The 21,744-nt window shown below is 35.2% G+C and overlaps 1 protein-coding gene and 1 long non-coding RNA gene across 5 annotated transcripts in view; one reads left to right on the top strand and one right to left on the bottom strand.

The window, feature by feature from the left end:
• Positions 1-21,330, bottom strand: part of LOC117232766 (myocyte-specific enhancer factor 2) — a 70,867-nt gene extending 49,537 nt beyond the window's left edge. For all 4 annotated transcript variants that reach the window (XM_033492379.1, XM_033492387.1, XM_033492386.1 and 1 more), the window contains exon 1: positions 20,895-21,330. The gene's annotated coding sequence lies outside the window, so the exon portion shown is untranslated. The remainder of the gene's footprint in view (positions 1-20,894) is intronic.
• On the top strand, positions 1,291-3,576 carry LOC117232770. The gene is made up of 3 exons (XR_004493187.1): positions 1,291-2,095; positions 2,961-3,104; positions 3,307-3,576. It is a non-coding gene; the product is annotated as an uncharacterized LOC117232770 (long non-coding RNA).
• Positions 21,331-21,744: the final 414 nt, after the last annotated feature.

Raw genomic sequence — 21,744 nt, 5'->3', positions numbered from 1 at the left:
ACTCTACTTGTTACCAATTTCACAATTTCATTACATAAATATACGATTAATATTGAATTTTCCAAAAACAAATTACTTACTTGCGTGCTTTCATTTATTACAATGAAAATGACGTAAATAATAAGAAATTTCAAGATTTTCAAAATAATGTTTTCAACATTGTCACCTTTTTCTGCTTCTCGATTTATGCAGTTAATGAATATGTGACTTCTGAAATATTGCCTCGTATGATCATTACTTAGCTACTAATGACTAGCACCAATACAAATCTAACAATCGATACTAAGTGTAATAATTATGCAAATTTGTTCATACGTAAAGGTCGGAATAAGTCTTGGAAACGTTTAAAAAAGTCATCCTCGGGAATCATCCCCGTGAGCGAGGCCGCAACTGCGCGTTAGCAACAGATGGAAAGAGCCGTGGTGCCGCGTGTCGCATATTACGTATCGCTCATAAAACGGCCAGTTATACGCGTACACACGGTACACGCTTCATCGATCAGCGTTACTTGCGTCATTGCAAGCCTGTCGTATACCTATAGCCAACGCAGTTTCTTTCTTCCCTTCGATCCACCGCGAAATTAATACGAAAACTAATTAATTAAAAAGAAAAGAAAGAATAAAAACCTAAAAGAAGAAAAAGACTTTATCATTTATTCTTATTCTTTTCTTTCTTATTATTATTATTAGTAGTATTATTATTATTGCGTTAGGTTTTCGTTCGTTACGAGCTTAGGTAACAAGCGGATTACAAATATAAGCAAAAGAATGGAAAAAGAAGCTTTCTTACAATTTTACCCCCATTAACGATAGAATAACGATTTTCTTTGTTGCGCCGATACGCATATCGATTATGACTCCTACAATTTCCAGTTTCAACTGGAAACGAAGACTTTTAAGCCACCCAGTAGTACAAATCGAGGGGAGGATCGTCGACTAGGAATCGTTCGCGGGCTAGAACGAACCCACGAGCCACGAGAGATGTTGGCGCGAGTGCAACGCGCCATATTCTTTGTCCTATGACACGACGATGTTAAAGCTCCGTGGCTAAAATTAAACGCAGCCGCCAGGGCTGAGTCTAAGACCGAGGCTGAGCAGGAGCAGCCGCCAGAAACCAGAGCACGTGCTTCAACTAAGTGACGTGTGCCTTCCTCCCCCTCCCCGCCGCGCCACGTTTTCCGTTCACGTTCCCTTTACCCCCTTCACTCGTTCCCTCCCATTCTCACCCCCTCTCTATCTCTCTCTCTCGCTCACTCTCTTTCGTTTTCGAGAAAAATCGAGTTTGAAACTTGTGAAGCGTACTTGAACTTGGCTAATTATCGACTGGGTTTGAGTAAATATAATCAGCAGCAGGCTTTTCTACGTGCGAAAATAAGAGAAAAATGTGGAATCAAATTGTCTCGTACGACGCTTTGTCTGCGAGGCAAATACATTAGGAAATTTATTACACGCTTGTACTAGGCCAACTCTTCATTGAACTCTGTTTTCTTCGAAACAGAGCTTCACGCGTAAACGTTTTATTCCACGTATATTCCTCCTGTATCGTGTATGAAGATTCGCAAGCACAGGTGAATAAAAACACGTAGATAGGTTCGAAGACGTTGGAGCTGCGATTGGCCAAGCAGAGAAGCGAATAAAAGCAGGCAATTATTTATATGACGTTTGGTATGCAAGATATAACGAAGAGGAATTTTTGGTGGAACGTGTACGCGAGTTAGTGATACGGTTGGCTTCAGGGGCAGATGGGTTGCAATCTGACCAGCTTCGAGATTGTTAAAGCTTAATCTGTTGGGCGCTTAGGACTATATTGCTTTGGCTGAGGTTTGGAAATTTGTGGCCATTGTAGCGCATCTCGAGAGTAACCTCTTTGCGAGGATCGATAACGAAATTTCCGTGGATAATAGCAATAATGAGGAAATTATGGAAACTAGTTGAAGTTAGAGTAAATGATAGAATCGATATATACGTGAACATTAGAATTATGGCCGATTTCGAAGGCGATACTAAAATCAATAATTGCATCTATGCAAATAATTAAACTAGTATTATACTATAATTGATAATTAATATCGATATCAAAATCGATAATTGAGCTGGTAAGTGAATCAATGCTATTTTATAATCAATGCTCGAATCGATATCAATTTGAATGTCGGTATCAGTGTCGATAATCGAAACGATTTTCATTAAAATCGAAATATATGTAATGGAAGTTGGTCTAATTGCTGTTATATCGACCAAACGATCGATCAATATCTCGCGTGCGAGTAAACCGAACTGAGGGAGCTGATACAAACATCCTGCACCTCACACGTGGCCTCAACCGACTGTAGGACACGTGTTCCTCTCTCCTACAGAGACATTTCCCCATAAAATCAGCCTTTCGATAACCTATGAACGTCCTAATAGAAATTTGATCTCACTCCGTTTAAGATTCTCTATTCCATCAACAGCACGACCAACATTCCATTTCTTTACATAGGAATTAATAGTTTCAATTTCATTCACCAAACATTTCTTTTAGAATATCTTCGCCTATTAAATTGAAACTCAACCTAGAAAATTGGACGAAGATTTACATCATAAGAAATTTCAACCATTGATTCTCTTATAATTTCCATTATGTTCGTACCAATTACTTGTTTCAGATACCCTTTTACTTTATTATCCAATCCCTTAACTTGCTAATCCTCAGCTCTAGAAAGTACAATTCTGAAAATCTCAGTGACAGTACACGAGATTAAAACGTTTCCTCTTCTCTGAAAGACATAATGTTCTATGAGAGAATCTAATCCTCCTAAATACTACCACTTTTCGTCATTTAGTCATTTAGTAATTTATCAAGAGTGTCATGCGAGTTTATCGAGAAGAGAAAAGAAAAGCAAACAAAAGATCGAATTGAAATGAAAATCAGACGATCTTGATACAAATAATCAGGAAAAAATTTTTTATTTTAATGAGAATGGTAGCGGATAACGTGGCGGGAGGGCAGTGCAAGGAGTCGTAGCCTGCACGTAGGGCCACACGTCGTCGGTTATAGGACCCCATGGTTCGCCATGGCCAACGCGACGCGACCAGACACATATTAGAACGATCTGAGTCTCGGTATGTTCTCTGGTGTGTACAGAAACGAAACTAAAATGTTCACACGTGTGAAAAATAACGAAAAAGAATCAACCGTTATGTAGCGAAATTCTTAAAATTCGTCAAATTTTATGCAGTAAAATATATACCATGCTTTTGTTTATTTGATTTTCTTGAGCTATCGCCACAAGTTTTATTAGCTCTTTCGCACTTTCTTCGCCAGATACGCAATTGGTGTTTAACGAAGCCATGCCGGCTAGCAAGGTCACATCTATCTAACGAGGTACGTCTAATAATTGATACAACGATTGCTAACAAGTACGGAACTGTGAAACCGGTCGAGTAAACAACAGAGAATGTCGAAGGAAACGTATCCAGATAGGTGGATAAATTGTTTTGTATTGAGTATTGAGAGTATTGAGATAATCAATTACGATTCAACTGTAGCGTGAAATGTTTGTCTTAGTCGTTTCAATAAAACGATCAGATTGTTAAGGAATGATTTATTATAGTATTAGTATAATATAGTATTCTAATTCTAATAAAAAAGACACTTATCCCATATCCTAATATAGAACTGATTTTAATAAAAACAAATCTCTATTCTATTTTATTCTAAATAATAAACCTAATTTTGGAGGAAGGTAACCCAGGATCTTTACAAACCCAACTTTCAAATTTGTATCCCTCAATTCTTCTAAAAATTATAAACCTAACTCTAATATAAATTAGAAAACTCAGATTCTCCATTCCATATTCTCCGAAAAACCTAACGATCTTTTGACCAAACGTAAGTCCAAGTCCAAGGACCGAAGCTACGATCACGGAAGAAGAAGAACAGAAAGAAATGACTAAAACGGGAGGGAATCTTCCAAAAGCTTCTATAACTGATCCAATCTCATTTCATTCTCAATCCCAGCCAGCTAAGCTAGTCGATATGATTCGAGCAAAAAATGTGGCAGATCGAAGGAACTATAAAGCTATCGTGAAAGTACAGAGCCATCCGCAGAGATTCTTCTGCAACTCTGTGTGTCCCTGTTTGAGGCGCGCGCAAACTGGAGCTTGAAACGCGATACTCGACGCGCGAGACGATACGCGGGCCGATTCTACTCGAAGCGAAGCAGAATGAACGCCGAGGGCCGGCGAAAAGAGAGGGAAAACGAGGTGGCGTGAAGGAAGAGGGTCGGGAAAAGAGGAAAACAAGAAGAGGGAGGCTCGTGAGTTGAGTGAACGCACACTCGAGCCGCGTGTACGCGGGAAGGGAGAGGAAAACCAACATACACGTACATACATAAACACATATAAAGAGAGCGAGGAGAATCTCGCATGAACTACGTTTATTCCAAACGTAGACTCTCTCAGTATTCTTCTTCTTTTTCTTCTTCTTCTTCTTCTTCTTCATTTTACTCTTATTCATATTTTTCTTCTTTTAAAGGCCTCGTTCAGGGAAATGGTTTCGTACGAAAGAATTTTCTTAAGAAGCTTCTGTCTGAACCCTTTGTGTTTCACTTTACTGCTATTCGGTATTTTTATTTTAATCGACTTATATTTCATATTCTATAAAATAGCTTCAAAGGCTTTGGCTGCAATTTTATACTTTTATAAAACTTTGTTACATATCGACGCACATTTTATAATTAATTGATATCTCGTATTTTTCTATTTTTTGAAGTTTTTATAGTAACTGGATTGCACGTGTTTATGCAATTCGTATTTTCATGCGAACAATGAAAAACATAGGACGTAGGCAGGCAGATAGTTTTACTTACTGAATGGAATAACAACAGAGTATTGTGTTTACTTTTATTAAATTTTGCTATATTATACCAGAAATTTCTGTATAATTACTAGACTGAGGATGTTTACGCATTTATGGAAAATTCAAATGTACAAAAATATCTAAAATAATATATAAAAAGAACATTAGCTACAACATTTTCATCTGGAAATAATTATTTATATTATGGTATTTAATTTGGATTGAATTAATTTCTGTTTAAGTTTCATTTATTTCATTATATCTTAAAAACTATGAATTTGTAAATGTATGAGATGTACTTGTAGATGAATGATTATAATATAATAATTATGTTTGCATGTACAGCTTCATTATTTTATATATATAAATAAATATATATATATACATATATGTAATTTTTATTCGCTTACTAATTTTAAAAGCAAAGAATAGGTTTAATATGCTAAAAGTGAAAAGAAATGGAACAAAATACAGCGTCGAGTCAAGCAAAGAAGTAAGAAATGTTTAAGCTTTTCGCGATTCGATACGGATTTCATTTTGCCAGGCAGGTGAGAACTAATTAATTTGCAGAGAATAAAGGATAATTTAGCTGCGAAAGATTCGAGATAATTATGAGAACTACTTTTCACGTATAATGTGATGTAATAAATAGTATTATGGAAATTAGATAATTAACTCATAATAAGTAGTATAAATTGGAAAGAATCTAAAGGTTGATGAATAGAAGGAGGAAGTTTTTTCTAATGTTTGATGTCAATGGTTTTTTTATGTAAAAAGTGCATATCCTTTTTTTAACGATATTATATCACTTTTTGTAGAAATGATTCATGGAAATCGTTGGAACTTAATCGATGGTTAAATTAATTATATACCGTTTAATGTCAGTTTATATTATTTTATAAAATTTAAAGATTTGTTTTACTTTTTCATTTAGAATAATATTAATTTTTCTTTCATCGAAGGGTGCAAAGAAAATGAAAAGAAGTCTGATAAAAATGGTATTTCTTTTCTAAAACCACTACCTACGTTCGAATATTTATCATACCACTTAAACGACATATCGTGACTCTTCTACAAATATTCGTATCAATATGAACAGTGAATGGAATAGACGAAAAGCTGTCGCACCACCTACACTTCTTTGAAATATTCTATTCGAGAACTCAAAATGATCATCTACACAAAATACCTTTTATCCATGCCACGATAATAAAATTTGGAGAAAGAACGAAGATCCTACTTATGTATATAAAACAAGGCTCCTCTTCTGTCCTGATATCCTTCCCATATTTAATAATACGATTATTTATCCATGGAATCTATTAGTCAAATATATTCAATAATTGATCAGCCACACTATATTATTGATCTATGGAGAAAGGCAGTATTACCTATTTATTGATAACTCTTTTGCCCTTTGGAGTTTGAAGGACTTACATTCTTATATCTAGATTTCTCTGTTCGATTGATGAATATTCGATTGATTAATATTACCAACATTACATATAAAGATATAGTAAATGAAAGAAAGCCATTGTGCAGTTGTTAATATTTTGGGTCTTGGTTTAATGTGAAAAGATAATGCAATAGGATATATTGCATTGAAAATATTAAGAGCATATTTATTATCTAGTAAGTTATGGAAGTTTATGCTAATATAAATTTGCTTTTTAACATTAAAACTACCAGAGTACTTGAAATGGCCAATCTGCAGTTCTTCATAGAAATTCTACAAGTTTACAGCCTAGCAAACTATGAACGTACGTACGAATTATCAGAGTAGTTAATAAAACAACACATTTGTAATTTGTCATAGAAATTTTGTAGATTCGTAAAGGCGCGTTTCCAAGATTTCAGCGAGCTTTTACAAACTTTAACAATTACTGTCTTCTTCTCTAGTCAGCTCATTTCCTTTCAATTTTTCCACGTCCAATAACCAAGAAAATGAAGAAGAAGAGGAAGAAGAAGTATAAGTAGGAAAAGAGATAGAAGAAGAGACAGAAGAAGGAGGAGGTGGAGGAGAAGGAGAAGAAGAAGAAGAAGAAGAAGCAAGAGAGGAACCAGAAGAACAAGAAGGAGGAAGACGCTCCTGAAGCAAGATGTCCCCGTGGAACTCTCCCCTGGTTCTTTCCTCGAACTTACCATGGATTCTCTCTTCCTCTCCCTTTCTACGCGTGTGCACGCGTCAAACGCACACAGTAACCGGCACGCAACACATACATGCGAAACGTGTGTAGAGAGGGGGACAGCGGCGCGCGTGTATTACTCGAACTAGCAGAGGAAGAGAAGAGAGGAGAAACGAGCTGGCAGATGTTGGGCGCGTGCGGCGTCGAACCTTTTAAGGCGCGATCACTGGACGCCCGGCGTCGCAACGGCCCTCCCCGCGTCGCTTTCGCCCCCACCAAAGTCCACGGCTCTCCTCATTCCGTCTCTCTTCCTCCTTCGCTACACTCTCCACTTCGGACACCTTGAGAACAGACAAACCACGCGCGCCACACCAGCCTCCACGAAACTTCATCTACCTCTTCTACTTGCCTTCCTACCGCCTTCCTCGACGCTACAATCCTCTCCTTTCGTCGCGTACCACACCGCACGGATAGAGGCAGTTGAGCCTTTCCACTGTAATTTGCTTCGAGCCTCTTCTGCTCGTTTTTCTGCCTCCGCTTTGCGCTCGGATCGGTGGATTCGTGGTTAGGCTGTTGGTCCGATTGTGAGAGCGTTTGGAGAGGTGGAACAGGGTCTGGGGATGGGAGAGGTTTCACGAGGATTAAGGTGAGATTATGTATATGGGTGATGGATTTTAGGGGAAACGGGGGATTTAGTTTTCGCTGTGGAAGTTTCCTAGAGAAATTTTTCTAAGGGTAAAGATCTGGTACAGTTTGTTGGAGATAGATAAATTTTTTAACGAACGGAAGAAGATATTTTGTCAATTTTATACGTTAGTGTCTTTAGACATAACGTTGGGTTTAAGGGAAATAGAAAATTTGGATTTCGTTGTGGCAACTCTTCAGGAAAATTTTTGAACGAGGCTTCGGAATTATTGTTAGAGTTGAAACTAGTTCTTGGAAAGAAAGAAGAAAGATCAGAAAACTGTTTTGGGAAAAGGGAAGAAAGAGTGAGAGCTGTATTGTGGAATATGTTGCAATATAGTTACCAAATTTCGTATACTCGTTTGGTTCAATCTGAATTTACAGATAAAACATAGTCTTTAGAAGAAATTTAAGGTACAATTTTAAGTATGGCTAGAACTGACTTAAAACTCAAGTTTCGCTAAATAGAAGATTTTTGGTTGAACACAAGTAGCTAACATACTGCAAGAAAAATGAGGATAACATTTAATGAACACGTCTCTTCGAAACCACATTCCAAACAACCTAATGACGCCCGAATACCTTAGATAACATTAGCACCAGTGTTACAAGCTACTGGTTCCTAGTCATTCAAAACGCTCAAACCCTTTATACACAGCTATGTTAAGTCTATACACCCACGAAAGCAACATTTCAAGTATAATACAGTCTGCCCACGAAAATCACATTCCACGTATAATAGTTCGCGCACAAAAGAAACATTCGAAATATAATAGCTCGCTAACGAACAAACATTCCAAACATGTACACTACACTGACAATTGTTAAAGAATCTCTATTGTGGACATTTCTATTTCATCTCAACGAAATTATCATTGGCGAAAAAAGTCTTGTAGGCTTAATAGATATTGTAGCGAAATAATCTTACAGACTTTATATCTGTCGATTATCTGTCTTTATATCTAACGATATCGTGACGAAAATCAATTTCGACGCAATCATTAAAAAAGAAATTTACAGACATAAAGATACAAAAATCAAAATGCCACCGAAAACGCGTAAATGCGAACTTTCTTTAGCTTGGGAATTTGTACGTTCTCTATTCGTAAATATCTCTCTAGATGTTAGTTCCTTAAGGAGCATCTCACTTGCACAGTCGTTCCTTGCCAAGTCGCGTTATACGAGGACGATAACAATTATTTAATCACAGGGACTTTGTCGGTATTGCCTGGTAAACAAGTAAAAAGAAAAAGAAGATAAAAAAATATAGGTAATCAGGGATGGAAAGAAAGAAGGACGGAGGCGTTGCACGTGGCCGATAGGACCACGTGGGCTTTCAGCCGACGTCACCGGCCGAACCGACATCCCATCGCGTATTGATTGAGAGTGGCCATGGTCGTTTCCATGACGACGTTTCTTTTACCTGTACAGTTCATACACATACCTACATCTACACAGCTATACATACACAAATATACACATATGTATATGATACACCTTGCCAGGTACGCAGAAGCAGCTACCTATCTATCTACTACGTAGGTAGCAATCTTAGGGGAACGTAGGTGTACGTAGGTGCGCATGGTACCTGCGCCAGGGACTGTAAGTTCTCTTTCCCAACCCTCCTCTATCTGCCTACGTTCTGCTCTCTCCCCTTTGCTCCACACCCTCCCCTTGTCATCTTTCTTTTCGAACCCTATCAAGCTGTCCTATCTGCACGGTGTATCGAGTGAATCGGATCGGATCCTCGATAGAAATCTCTGGAGCGTGCACGTTACCGTACCACGCGTGCAAAATTTATAATCGACCCCTCCGATACCGCGCCGTGACGCGTACGTACCCTCGCCCCGAACCACCCCCAGAGGCGACACACCCCCTCTGGTACCCTAGATCGGATACACTACAGCGTACCGACGATTATAGCGGATTCGTTTTGTGGGGCACCTTGCCGGTGCTCCTTCGTGGATATTGAGAATCCATTGTTGTTTTAACGTTAATTATAATTAGAAACGCAATAAAAATATTGTATATACAGCGAGAGGCAAAAGCGAGTATACACTTTGCGAAAGTGAGGTTCGTAAATTATCGACATACGAAGATGCTCGTAAATTATTCTCTTATCTATGTTTTTTATTATTAATTTGTATCGGTACATGCTATATATCTTTCCGATCAATTTTTAATTTGTACGACATATGTGTAAGAGCTGTTCGAGTAAACATCCCTTCGATGTATACTATGCTCGTTTTTGCTTCTCACTGTATACATACAGCAAATTCGTACAATCGTTGAAAGTTGCGTTAAAATTGTTATTATTGAATATTCTTAGCGCATACGGTTATATACGTATTGGTCAGAAACGATAGTATACAAATTGCAAAAATAATGTTTGTAATATCATCCCCCTTCTCTATCGTTCAATTTATGGAATTGATCAATGTGGCTTGAACGGCGTAAATGTAACTTAATAACGTGAAATATCTGCATGAGTCAGAACTGACCCAGCCTTCGCCGCCCGGTGATTAAGACGTATAGAAGCTTAAGCATCGTTTAGATTAACCAATTTACTTAAATTCAAGTTGTACGATTATGTTCATACAAACTATTTGAGTTTAGACGGCTTGAATTTGTGTTGAAATAATCAGATTTCAAATACATAGAAAATGGAAAACGAGTACTCGATCTTTCGTGAATCTACAGAACAAAAGTATTTTAACAGGATAATTTAAAAATATAAAAGTATAAAAATGTAAAATATAAATCGAAAAGAAAATGCTATTGATAAATTAAATAAGAAATGTCTTGTGCACGTAAAAATATAAAGAATGTACATAATTTAAAGCTTATTTAAGCTTAATTGATCTGAATTAGATATTACAGTCATGTTAGTTTAAGAGTCTATTTCTGGGCGATAAAGCAAGGTAGTAGAAATATCGATACGATTGACGTTGTCTATCACTTAGGAAATTTGTATTATAGGTGTTAGAGAGTTAGGCTAGATTTTTCTGCTATACGGCAAGGGATAAATGTTGATAGGTAGGAATGGTATAAATGTTAGTAGGTTTGGTGTTGTAGAAGTTCGGAAGAAGAAGAAGATTGGAATTTATAAACAATAGAAAATCACAGGGTGGAATTCGTGATTTATGGATGTGTCGGCAAGATATGATGCTTACTGAATATTAGAAAAAGAAATTTCGTATACCATAAAGTATCCACGACTTGCTATACAAAATATAATGCATAATATATAGCGATATAATTCATAGAATCCAATATGGGCAAAGAACATTTCTTAAAACGTCACTTAACATTTAATATGACAAATATCAAACCCAACGATACTAACAACGATATCTCCCCAATTTTCCAAATATAACTCTAATCGAAACACTCTCAACGCCAACTCTACATACATAAACGCTGCTCTGAAACTATTTCTCCGATCTAAACAGCGAATATTTATACAAATTCATATGTTCGTGTATATATGAAACGGAAATGGTACTTAGATAAAGAATTGTGTTATCAACTAAATATTACAATGAATACTACACTTTGGATAATATGCGCATTGTAGGCATTCTAGCATCTTCAAAAATCCGCAATTTACTCCAAACCAAACTTAACCTCTCTCTTATTTACGTACATAAGTGTACATATACTTCAGCAAAATCTCCCTCTCTCCGCTCCTTTCAGCCAGAGAATCACCATAACGACGTACACAATCCTATATATATATATATATATATATATGTGGTACATACGTATCATGAAAGGTAGTACGCCAATTACAGAAATTTCACTGGCACGCCCGTCGACGCTTCATTAACGGCCGAGTCATAACAAAGCTGTTTTATTTATCGACGGAGAATAATGACAAAATCGATCGGATATTCGTGTACGTTACAAACCGCGGAAAATGGACGGAGCAGCACGTGCTGCTAACACGTGGTGATCGGGTCCGCGTTCAGGTATGGGGGAGGGGAACGAGTATAGGTTAGAGGAGCGTGGGGTGGGGGGAGGCGGCGCGCGTCTCAGCAAAGTGGAAGGGAGAGCGGACCAGTTCCCGCGTAAACACTTGCTTTTTGTAACTGTACACACAGCCACCAATCACGATCCTAGATACCACACGATTATTCAGCATCTTCCAAGAAACGACAGATTGTAATCTGGCGATATTATGGTGAATGCTAATCTGGTGAGAAACTGACAGGATATCGTTATTGCACGATATCGGAAATAAAATGAAATGAATCGTGCATTTTCAGGTTAAGTGGAGATGATCGTCAGTGACACGCGCTGGATGAAAATTTAACAGTCTTCGACAGGATATCGAAATTAAAATATATAAGCGTTATCGCGTCTATTATTGTAACGTGATTAAATATTGCTACACAACGTTTCAATCCAAGTTAAAATAATTCTATGTATATTATTTCGACGACTATGTATATCAGACGATTGCCGAACTAGCGTTCTTTCGCTTTATTCGTTATCAGCTTCTTTCTACGAAATATTTTACGTAATTCGAATTACCTCCACTTAAATTCACGGAAAACTAGTTGAAAAACATACGCATAATAATATCAAATAATAACTTTAAACAGCAAAACCTGACAAGTATCGCCATTCAAAAATCCCCAAAGCTACCGACAGAAACTACGAATGGTTTTCAGTTTATGAATGAAATACTCCGAAAAATCTTCGTATAATACGACCGAATAACAAACCTAACAAGACCTAACCTAATCCTACAAACCCCTCAAACTATCGCCACTAAAAGATCCCGAAACTATTGTATCAGACGAATCCATCAGAAATTATGAATAAGATAAGATAAGAAAGTAAATAATTAAAGTTAAGAAACCTGCGCATAATCGGACGACAAATCGAGTAGCATAACCCATTGAAATGTGATGGAAAAACGACTATTCAGAGGCACGTGTCATTGGCACGTGATAAAAGGGCTTAGGAAATGGAACAAAGGAAGACAGAGAGAGATGGAACCGTAAAATAGAACGAGTTAGACGATGGATTTCCCGTATGTTGCATGAGAAACAACCATAACAACGACAACATTTGCGTCAACATTGTAGCCGTCTACTGTCGTCGAAATTTTCTTCCTCCTAACAGCTAGCATTTTGTACGTGATACACGCACGTGTATCTGTATGTGTGTATACCTGCAGGACGATCGACTTTTGACCACAATGACACGTGTACATCGCACGTGAGAGTAGGCGGAAGGAATCATCGGAGTTGCGTTCAGATTTACGTCAATCGTGACCTGACGCGAGAACGCAAGGCTCAAAGACAGCCCCAGCTTTAACCAGGGGGAAAAAATGACGGTTAAAAGGAAAACGAGCTGGGACGCTTTTTCCGATATTACGGAGAGAAAGAGGAAGAGCGAGAGAGACGGGCAGAGACAGAAAGGGGGAGAAGAGAGTTTCTGGGGAACTGACATCCGGTTCTTCTTCAGCCGTGATGCGCGGGAACATGGCTACCGCGGGAAACGGAAGATAGGCAGTGTAACAAGAAAGGGAAACTCCTTCTCTCTTTCTTTTCAAGGAATATTGGAATATAAGAAAGACTGTAGAGTAGAAATTTTTTTTTTTCAGTACAAAATTCTTCTTCCTATGTACTTTCTATATTCGATATTCATATGTTTATTTTATATATCATAAATTAACTGTAATATTATAAATTATATTCTAGCGAAAGATACGAAGTGAGAGAGAAGATTCTTCCTCCTTTTTTTTTTTTCAAGGAATATCGAAGAACTGGAAAAGTTACGTAATGGGAATCTTCTTCGAACACAATATCTGCCGTTTTCATCTTTTTCCTTTTTGAATATTTTTATAGGCACGTGTATGCTGTATCCTTATTTCGTAATATTATAAATCATATACCCGGAAGCAAAAGCTAGTGGAACAAAAAAGAAAAGCTGCTCTTTCTTTTCAAGGAATATTCGAGTATAAAAGTATAAGAAAGCTTAGAAAATAAATTTATATATAATAAATAATTTATATATAATATGCCTATTTATATATAATATGCTTAAATACAAATATACTACAGGCTGGTTATTCTAGTGTTAAGAAACTTTTTTTTAATGTATTCAATTGAATATTGATTTTCTTTAGAATGAAAATAATAGCGAGAGGCAAATTTTAGCATCACTGAAGAAGTTTTATATTGCGTTTGTACTAAACGTTAATTTTTCTTCAAGTACAGATACGTATTAGGAGAAAGAAAATTTCTTGTTTCCGGTAAAAAAAAAAGAACCCCAACGCTAAAAATGTCCAATACTAACTGGATTTATCCAATATATGCAATATTACGTATGTACATAATTTAATTCTCTAGAAAGTAATTTCTGATATATGATGAATACTGATTACCTTCAGACAACTAAGGAATTTGAAAGTAAAGAATTTCCAGAAATAGATATGAACAATAATTTACCTATACGAAGAAAATAAGAAAATGAAGTTTGTAGATAAAAAAAATTTCTCTTACCTTCTCCTTAACGTAACAAAAATCTACAACCCCATTGAATAATAAAAATATAAATAGTTGAAATATGAAAATAGTACGTAACAAATTAAATATCTTGAATCAAAATCAGAATATCCTAAACTCGTATTTATAGATAAAACTCGAAAGTACCATAATACCCCGTTACGATCGATTGATTTGAACCAAATCAATCGATCTTCTCATTATCTCATCCGTAAATCGAAAAATACATAAGAATACATAGAGCGTTCTAAATATTTCCAGTCAAACTTTGTCAATATATTTTATGAAATTTTCCAATTTTCCAACGATGCGTCTCCTTAACACATGCTACGTTTCAATTTTGCAATACGTATCAATTCTTTGCACACGCATAAAAGTACTACCAAATGATGCGAAAATTAATACAATAAACCTAATCGATTAGTATATAAATGCCATAATAATTACAATGGTATACAATTTTTCGTAGCCTCTATATATCCCCCAACAAAGTTCAAGTTCGAATATCCTATTAGCGAATAGATCACTCGAAAAATCATGCTTCGTCAGAACAGAAAATTGATACGCGTGCGACACACGTACCGTTCGAATTATATTTTATCATGGATAACCCATCTATTCCGGTTCCAAGAATACGACGTATGCCCGGTGAATTATTAAAGCGAGCGTCAGAATTGCAGAGTGGCCGAATCAAATTAGTCGGCGCCCGGTCCCATTAAAAGATCCCGACAAATCGCTTTAAACGTTATTTCTAAATTCACCATCGATTGCAAAGCAGCCACCGATGGTGGTCCCGGCGATCTGCAATCGGCTCACCTGGTCTCTCGGCTATTCGCAACCAAGGTAAATCTTCCAACTGTGCCAATTTCACCGAGACGAAATTCACGATGTGTAAAAAGGAGAAGGAGATACATTGGCGCCACAGTGTTCCAAAGATTCGCTTTTTTGTGGCCAAAATTCCACTTTTCGAGTTCAATATTTCCGTAGAATTTCTTTTGCTATAAAGTGACTATAAACAGTATCGTCGAAAGAGTACTATTCATTTTATGAATTTTCTAGACAATTGCGTGGTCGAGAGGCGATACGAAACGAAGCTGCAATCGTTCTTTCTAGATTTTATAGAATATTCTTTTAATCCATACATATGGATGGTACAAAGTTTGTAATAATTTAAACCTTGTAGCACGTAGCAACGTCGATCGATCTTAACAAATAATAGTTTCTTTTCGAAACAAAGTAGAGTCTATACTTTTTGAAAGGCTTGTTGGTATAAAGTTTATTGCTGTAAATATTCGTATTACGTTATATAAAATAAATTTCTGTTGGAAAGCATCGGTGCAAGGTTGTTTTTAATTTCGCTCGCGAAACATCACTGTCCAGACGACCGTGTTACGTTGAACAGAAAATCTTCAACTTGTTAATCAGATGGTCGTTTAGTCAGAAAGTCAGAAAGAAATCAATCAACAGAAATTACGATATAATTTGTATAATTTATAATTTACAATAGAAATACAATTTCTCAAGCATTATATACTATAGGTACTGTAACACTGTGTCATACGTAATAAATTTAATAGAATTCTATACGGATATAAAATTCTAGCGCTTTGAATATGAATTCTGTGAAAAATTCAAATAAAATTTTAATCTATCGTGAAAAGACTTTGCGAGACCTTTTTGTACGCATTGGTATTATTAAAATTTCAATTTCACTTAAACGAGTATTAATCTTCACCGGTGCAGATATATGATATAATTTATTTGTAACAAATATGAGACCGATATAATAAATCAATAAAGGAATTCGAACGAAGAGTTAACTTATATTTTCCAGGTTAACAGGTTAATTCCAGGATAATATTGTTTCAATGATGAAACAGTAGGATTTCAATAAAATTAACATCCTCCTTAGTTGCTAATTAAATCAAATTTGTAGAAAGCTCGGATAAGATACGCGCTATTTATGGTTTAAAGTCTTGAATGATTTACGACAAATCGAATAGATTTTCGTAACGCTATAAAAATCCTATATTAAACAGACGCTAAGTAATTTCTACCGGAACCATGCCATCGCATAAAACCAGATACAAGTACTTAATAATTCCCCTTCAATCCTCTTCGTCTCTATTTTTTCTTCCTTCTTTTCTCCCCTGCTCTTTCCACTTTTGCTTCCTTCCCTTAACCCTTTCATTTTTCCCCCCGTCTCTCTTTCATTCCTTCCCCATTTTTACACCTTTTCTCTCCACTTTCCCTCATTTTCTCTTCCTTTCTCCATACTTCCCTCCTTCGTTATCCTTAATAAGATCAACGAAGAGGCGGAACACGCTGAAACGACTTCGAACGAACACGCTTGGATTCAGCTTGATTCGGAAAAGCAAAAAAAAAAAAAAAAAGGGAAAAAAAACATCGGTTCATCTTAAGGAATCGAAAGTTCACGTTTCACGCTTCTTCGCGGAAGATAATATGCAATTTACAAAGCTTGCATAATGTTTCGAAAATGAATGACGTCAGTGTTTAGGGTTGTTCTCGGGAAGGTTATCGATGAAACTGTTCTTTCTCTTTAGCGAGTGGGTGGGATCGATGACGAGGGCGACGTGCACAATTTCTTCGTGGAATTTTTATGAACTTGGGTCTTTTTTCGGGTGCAACGAAATTACCGGAAACCAATGCCGTTCGAATAAGAGTAATCATGACACGATACGAAATGGAAAATTTATATAGCCGAACTGACCCAAAAAAAGTTCTATCTACTTTCCTTTCTATCGACCGTGCAGTCTCTCACCGGTATGATTAAATGGTATGTATTCTATCATAGACGAAGCTTTCGTCGAAATAGAATTTTGAAAAAGAATTTCAATCGCCTGTAAGATACAAATTGTTCGAATAATCGAAAATACCTAATTTTTCTAGAGAAGGATGGAGTATAGAAGAAACTTTTCGCAAAAAGATTTTGAGATCGAAATAAAGAAGAAGTTCGATATCTTAGATCGAGATTTTCACGTCATTCGCGACGAAGAAGAAGTTTGAATAACGTATGAGATTAATTGTTAATGAATATATGAAATATAAAAATTCAAGGAACCCAGCAGAGTTATGTTAAATTATCACAAGCTTGAATCATTCAACTGGTCCGCAGAATCGAATGAATTTTTCGATAAATCGAATTTTCAATCATTCGTCTAATAGCTCCTAATTCGACAAATCCGTTCGACTAATTACGGCTTTCAAATTATTCGATCCGATATTTTTGTTAGTCCAACGAAGAGATATTAAATTTCACCTGATTTAATAAAACGAATTACAAAAAGGTAAGGTAGGTAAGGTAGGTAAGATAATTCTATTCAGGTATGTTTCAAAATAATGGACAAACGTTTAGGTCATACGAGTTCCATCCATCTGCATAGACTCGAGGACCCACATTGTAACGCGCTTTGTACCACGAGGTCGTGTAATTCTTTGTAACCAAGCGGTCGCGCATTATTAGACGGGTTCAAGTTATGCGAGATTCCACGATAATACAATACAATACACGATAATACACGATAATACACGATAATACACGATAATACACGATACAATTGATATAACCGTCGAAATGCGCGTAACGGACCAACGCATTGGTTCCCATGTTAACTTCCTTTCGCTGAGAGAAGGATCGCGTTCCCCCTACACCAAATTATTCGAATACTTGTAGGCATCTTTACGTGTATTATATAAAACGCTTTAAAATTACATTAGCACCGCTATGAGATCCAAGTATCACGGTTGTATCGGTGAAGTTTGTAACAAATTTGAAAATGTATCTAGAAATTACAAGATATTTAGTACAAGCATATATTTCGCAGAAATCATAAAAGTATTTAAATAGTTTATTAATCATTATATTAACAAGTCACAATATTATTCAATGGGATCATATTTAACGCTTACTAATATATTTAAGATGATAAATATCTTGTAACTTCTGTGCACATTTTCAGATTGGTTTCAAATTAGATCAATATAATCATGGAGGTGGTATCTTATTTAAAAATTATTCGTATAACAGATATATTTATAAATATAACAATTTTCTGTGATAAGTATTCTAATACTATTTTCGTGAATAGCTATATATTTCGCCAGGTATGTTCTTCTCTTAATAATCCTGTGAGAACTCAAAAACTAAACTAACTTCAGACTATGAATCAAAAAACAACAATAATTACTTCCATTTTTCCCTAGATATATTATACACTAGAACTATTAAACCAGTTAAAACGACTGTTATTACATTTTCTGTTTTTGCAATTATTAACAGTATTTACACAAGTATCTTTGGTAATATTAATGCTTAATTTTATTATTTACAGACACAAGTATAATTACATATACTTTATTCACTTTCATCATATTGCTTTAATACCAATTAGTTATTTCTAACACACTTAGATACATATTACAGACTGGCAGATCTAGTATTAAGTTCTGCAACATATTGTAGAAAAATAAATTCCATAAAAATGTATTAGACGTCAAGATAATAAAAATATTCTGATAATATTATTTCACTAAAGTATTATTTATGTTTAAAATTTTATGTTATACAAAGGATCGACTATAAAGGAATTAATAGACGCGTAAAACTTCCGAGAAAAAGGATTTAAAGCAGATCATTCACGATGCAGAAGAGTGACGTAAAATTATAAAGTTAACTAGGGTCTTTTTTATGACAAATGAGGTACCACTGTTAGCACCCTAGGGAGTGGCAGTGCGAAATATACTTTTTTCTTCTCTTGTATTCCTGAGTAGAATATTGAATTCTGTTTCTTCTTGGTATCTTTTATGAAAGAACGTTTCAAATGAATGTTACTTTAAAAAGATAAGAAGATTTATAGAAAAACATCATTCGCAACAACTCTGTAATTGTAAGATGACTTAATGATGTATCATCTTCATTATAAAAGAAAGTATGTACAACAAAAAGTATTTAGAAAGAATGTTACATATTATTAACGAAACTATAAATATATTTTTTATCTATTCTTCTTTTTCTTTTGCGTATTTTATTAAAAAAATTAGCATAAAAAACCCGATCTCTACTTTACCGATGAAGCTAAATGCAATTAAGATTCAAGTCTGTAGGTGGCAGCATCTCACAGCTATTTACAAAACTTCCAATAAAAAATATTTTTTGAAAATAATCTATATTTGAAACAAATAAATTACTAAATTTATTCTATGTATTTATCTCTATAATCTTTATTTGCTCTTATCATGCATCGTATGATTTTTATTATATGAGAAAATGTTGAATGCACGATGAGAAGTTCATTTTATTTATATAAACTGTCAAAAAATATCACTATATATGAAGAATAATCAAAACAAATTCTATGTATAAAACTGCTGCCTTTTTTTTCATTAGTATCATTTTATGAAATTTTTATTTTCTACGTGTGTGTGAAATATGTCTAGAAATTGTTACATAGTGACTAAAACATTTCTTCATTTCAAGATGTGTTACAAGAATGTTTTCATAAAGTTATAAAACTACGTGCTAGATATTAATCGTTTATGGAAAATCATTTGTAATGCAAAACATGTAAATAAAGAATACAAACTCTTTACGTTATTAGAATCCTCTACACAAATACAAAAAAGTCTATCTAACTTACGTTATTTGAACATAAAAACTTAATTGTTATGACCTAGTAAAAGAAATGTTTAATTCTTTACTATCAAAATATTAATTCTATTTAACACTCAATCAAAAATTAAATTTTGTTCATTAATTATTATATTATGAAAGAGGTAAAAGACGCGTACTAATATTTATATATTCCTAATATTTTTCATGTAGTGTGATAATAGGAAATAGTCTTTTTTAATATATCCCAATATTTTACAAATTATCTTTGTCATTTATTAAAGTTGTAATAAATATTAAATAATCAGTTTAATAAGATATTCACACTTTACAGAAAAATATAATTATGTTAATATTGTATATTTGTTATAAAAAAAGTCTTTGAATATTTATTGATCATGGAAGACTGTTTTCCATATTCATATACATTGAACGAACTTGTTATTAAACATTCTAACATGAAGCTACGGACACCTTGAAAAATTATTTTTCGTTAAACCAAAAACGATGATTTTCTTCAAAAATCATTATTTTTTTCACCGATACACACAGACACGAGGTAAACTTCCGAAAATCAGTGTGCATCGTGAGATGAAATTAATAAAAAAAAAGAACCATATGATACGTTGAAGAACTACCTAACAAAGAATACAAAAGAATAAAACGAAATTAACAGAGAAAATAATAATATCCAAATGAAAATAGGACCTGTCATTTTCAATAGTTCCTTTGGAACAAGATCAATATATCTCGTGTAAGGAAAAAGGCCCTTCATACTCGTCCAATTTATTCAACTTCATCACATAAGTTCATGAATTTACTCGTAAGTGCTTAAAAACACGCGACGATTAAAACATCGCTAAAGCAACGAGCTTTTTTTCCTGAAAATCGTGAACGCTTACGACGTGTATGTGTGTGTATGCAAGTGTGCATGTGTATACATACATACCTACATGTGTATCCGTGTTTGCGCGCATGTGTATCCGTGTTTGCGCGCATGTGTGCGCACATTTATGTGAAGGCCATGTTAACAGACTGTAAGTCAACGGATGACTTCTGTTAATGATAAAAAGGATAGTGAAATTTACTTACGATTTTCACCGGCTTCTCCGCGGCTCCTACAGAGCTTTTCCGTACAGTTATTTCACTTTCCACATTATTACGTCCACGGGTGTGAAAAAAAAAAGGAACGGCGAGAGAGTGAGTTTGATCAAAAGCACAATTTTCGTGACGTCATCAGTGGCCGGGCATGCGCAGACCGATTTCGGTGTTTTTCCATTTACCGCGGAAACACGTGTGGCGAGATGTGTCGCTTTTGCCTTCTTCTTGTCGTCGTTTTTTTTCTTACTTCTTCAACGTTTTTCTGTTTCTTTTCTTCTACGCTTGTTTTCTTCACCACGAAAAACTACATCGCTAAGAAGCACACAACATTATCGTGACGACGCGGGCTATCGTCCGTTGCGAATTTCGTGTGCGATTATTCGCGAGAGGCACCACGGCTGCCGACATCTATCCATCCACTCCCACTTGTTAAGTGACGTACACTGACGTCATCGATAGTTTACCTTGAAGCATGACATTGAGTTACACGCTTGCCAATTTTGTTGAGAAACTTCCCTATACGGTAACATAGTATAGGGAATTTATGAGTATACACTTTATAAATTAACAACTGGAATTACATTTCCTCTTTGCTACTAGTATTTAAATCATCGTAAACCCTAGAAAATTGTAAAATTTTATATTTATTAATGACAATAACAGGAAAAGCAGTTTATGAAAATTTATGGAACAGTTTTTGAACACCTATAAATGTGCTCCCAATTATTTGAAATATGTATTACATATATTATTTGAAATATGCATTACTTATTTGTAACTTTAATAGAAGTATTTATTACATAATAAAATTATTACTAATTCGTTTCTTGCAATATCGATT

This window comes from Bombus vosnesenskii, unplaced genomic scaffold, assembly GCF_011952255.1.
Source record: "Bombus vosnesenskii isolate JDL3184/JDL3185 unplaced genomic scaffold, Bvos_JDL3184-5_v1.1 scf7180000013293, whole genome shotgun sequence".
Lineage (NCBI taxonomy): Eukaryota > Metazoa > Arthropoda > Insecta > Hymenoptera > Apidae > Bombus > Bombus vosnesenskii.
Note: the sequence above shows the minus strand (reverse complement) of the source record. Positions and strands in the feature narration are given on the sequence as shown.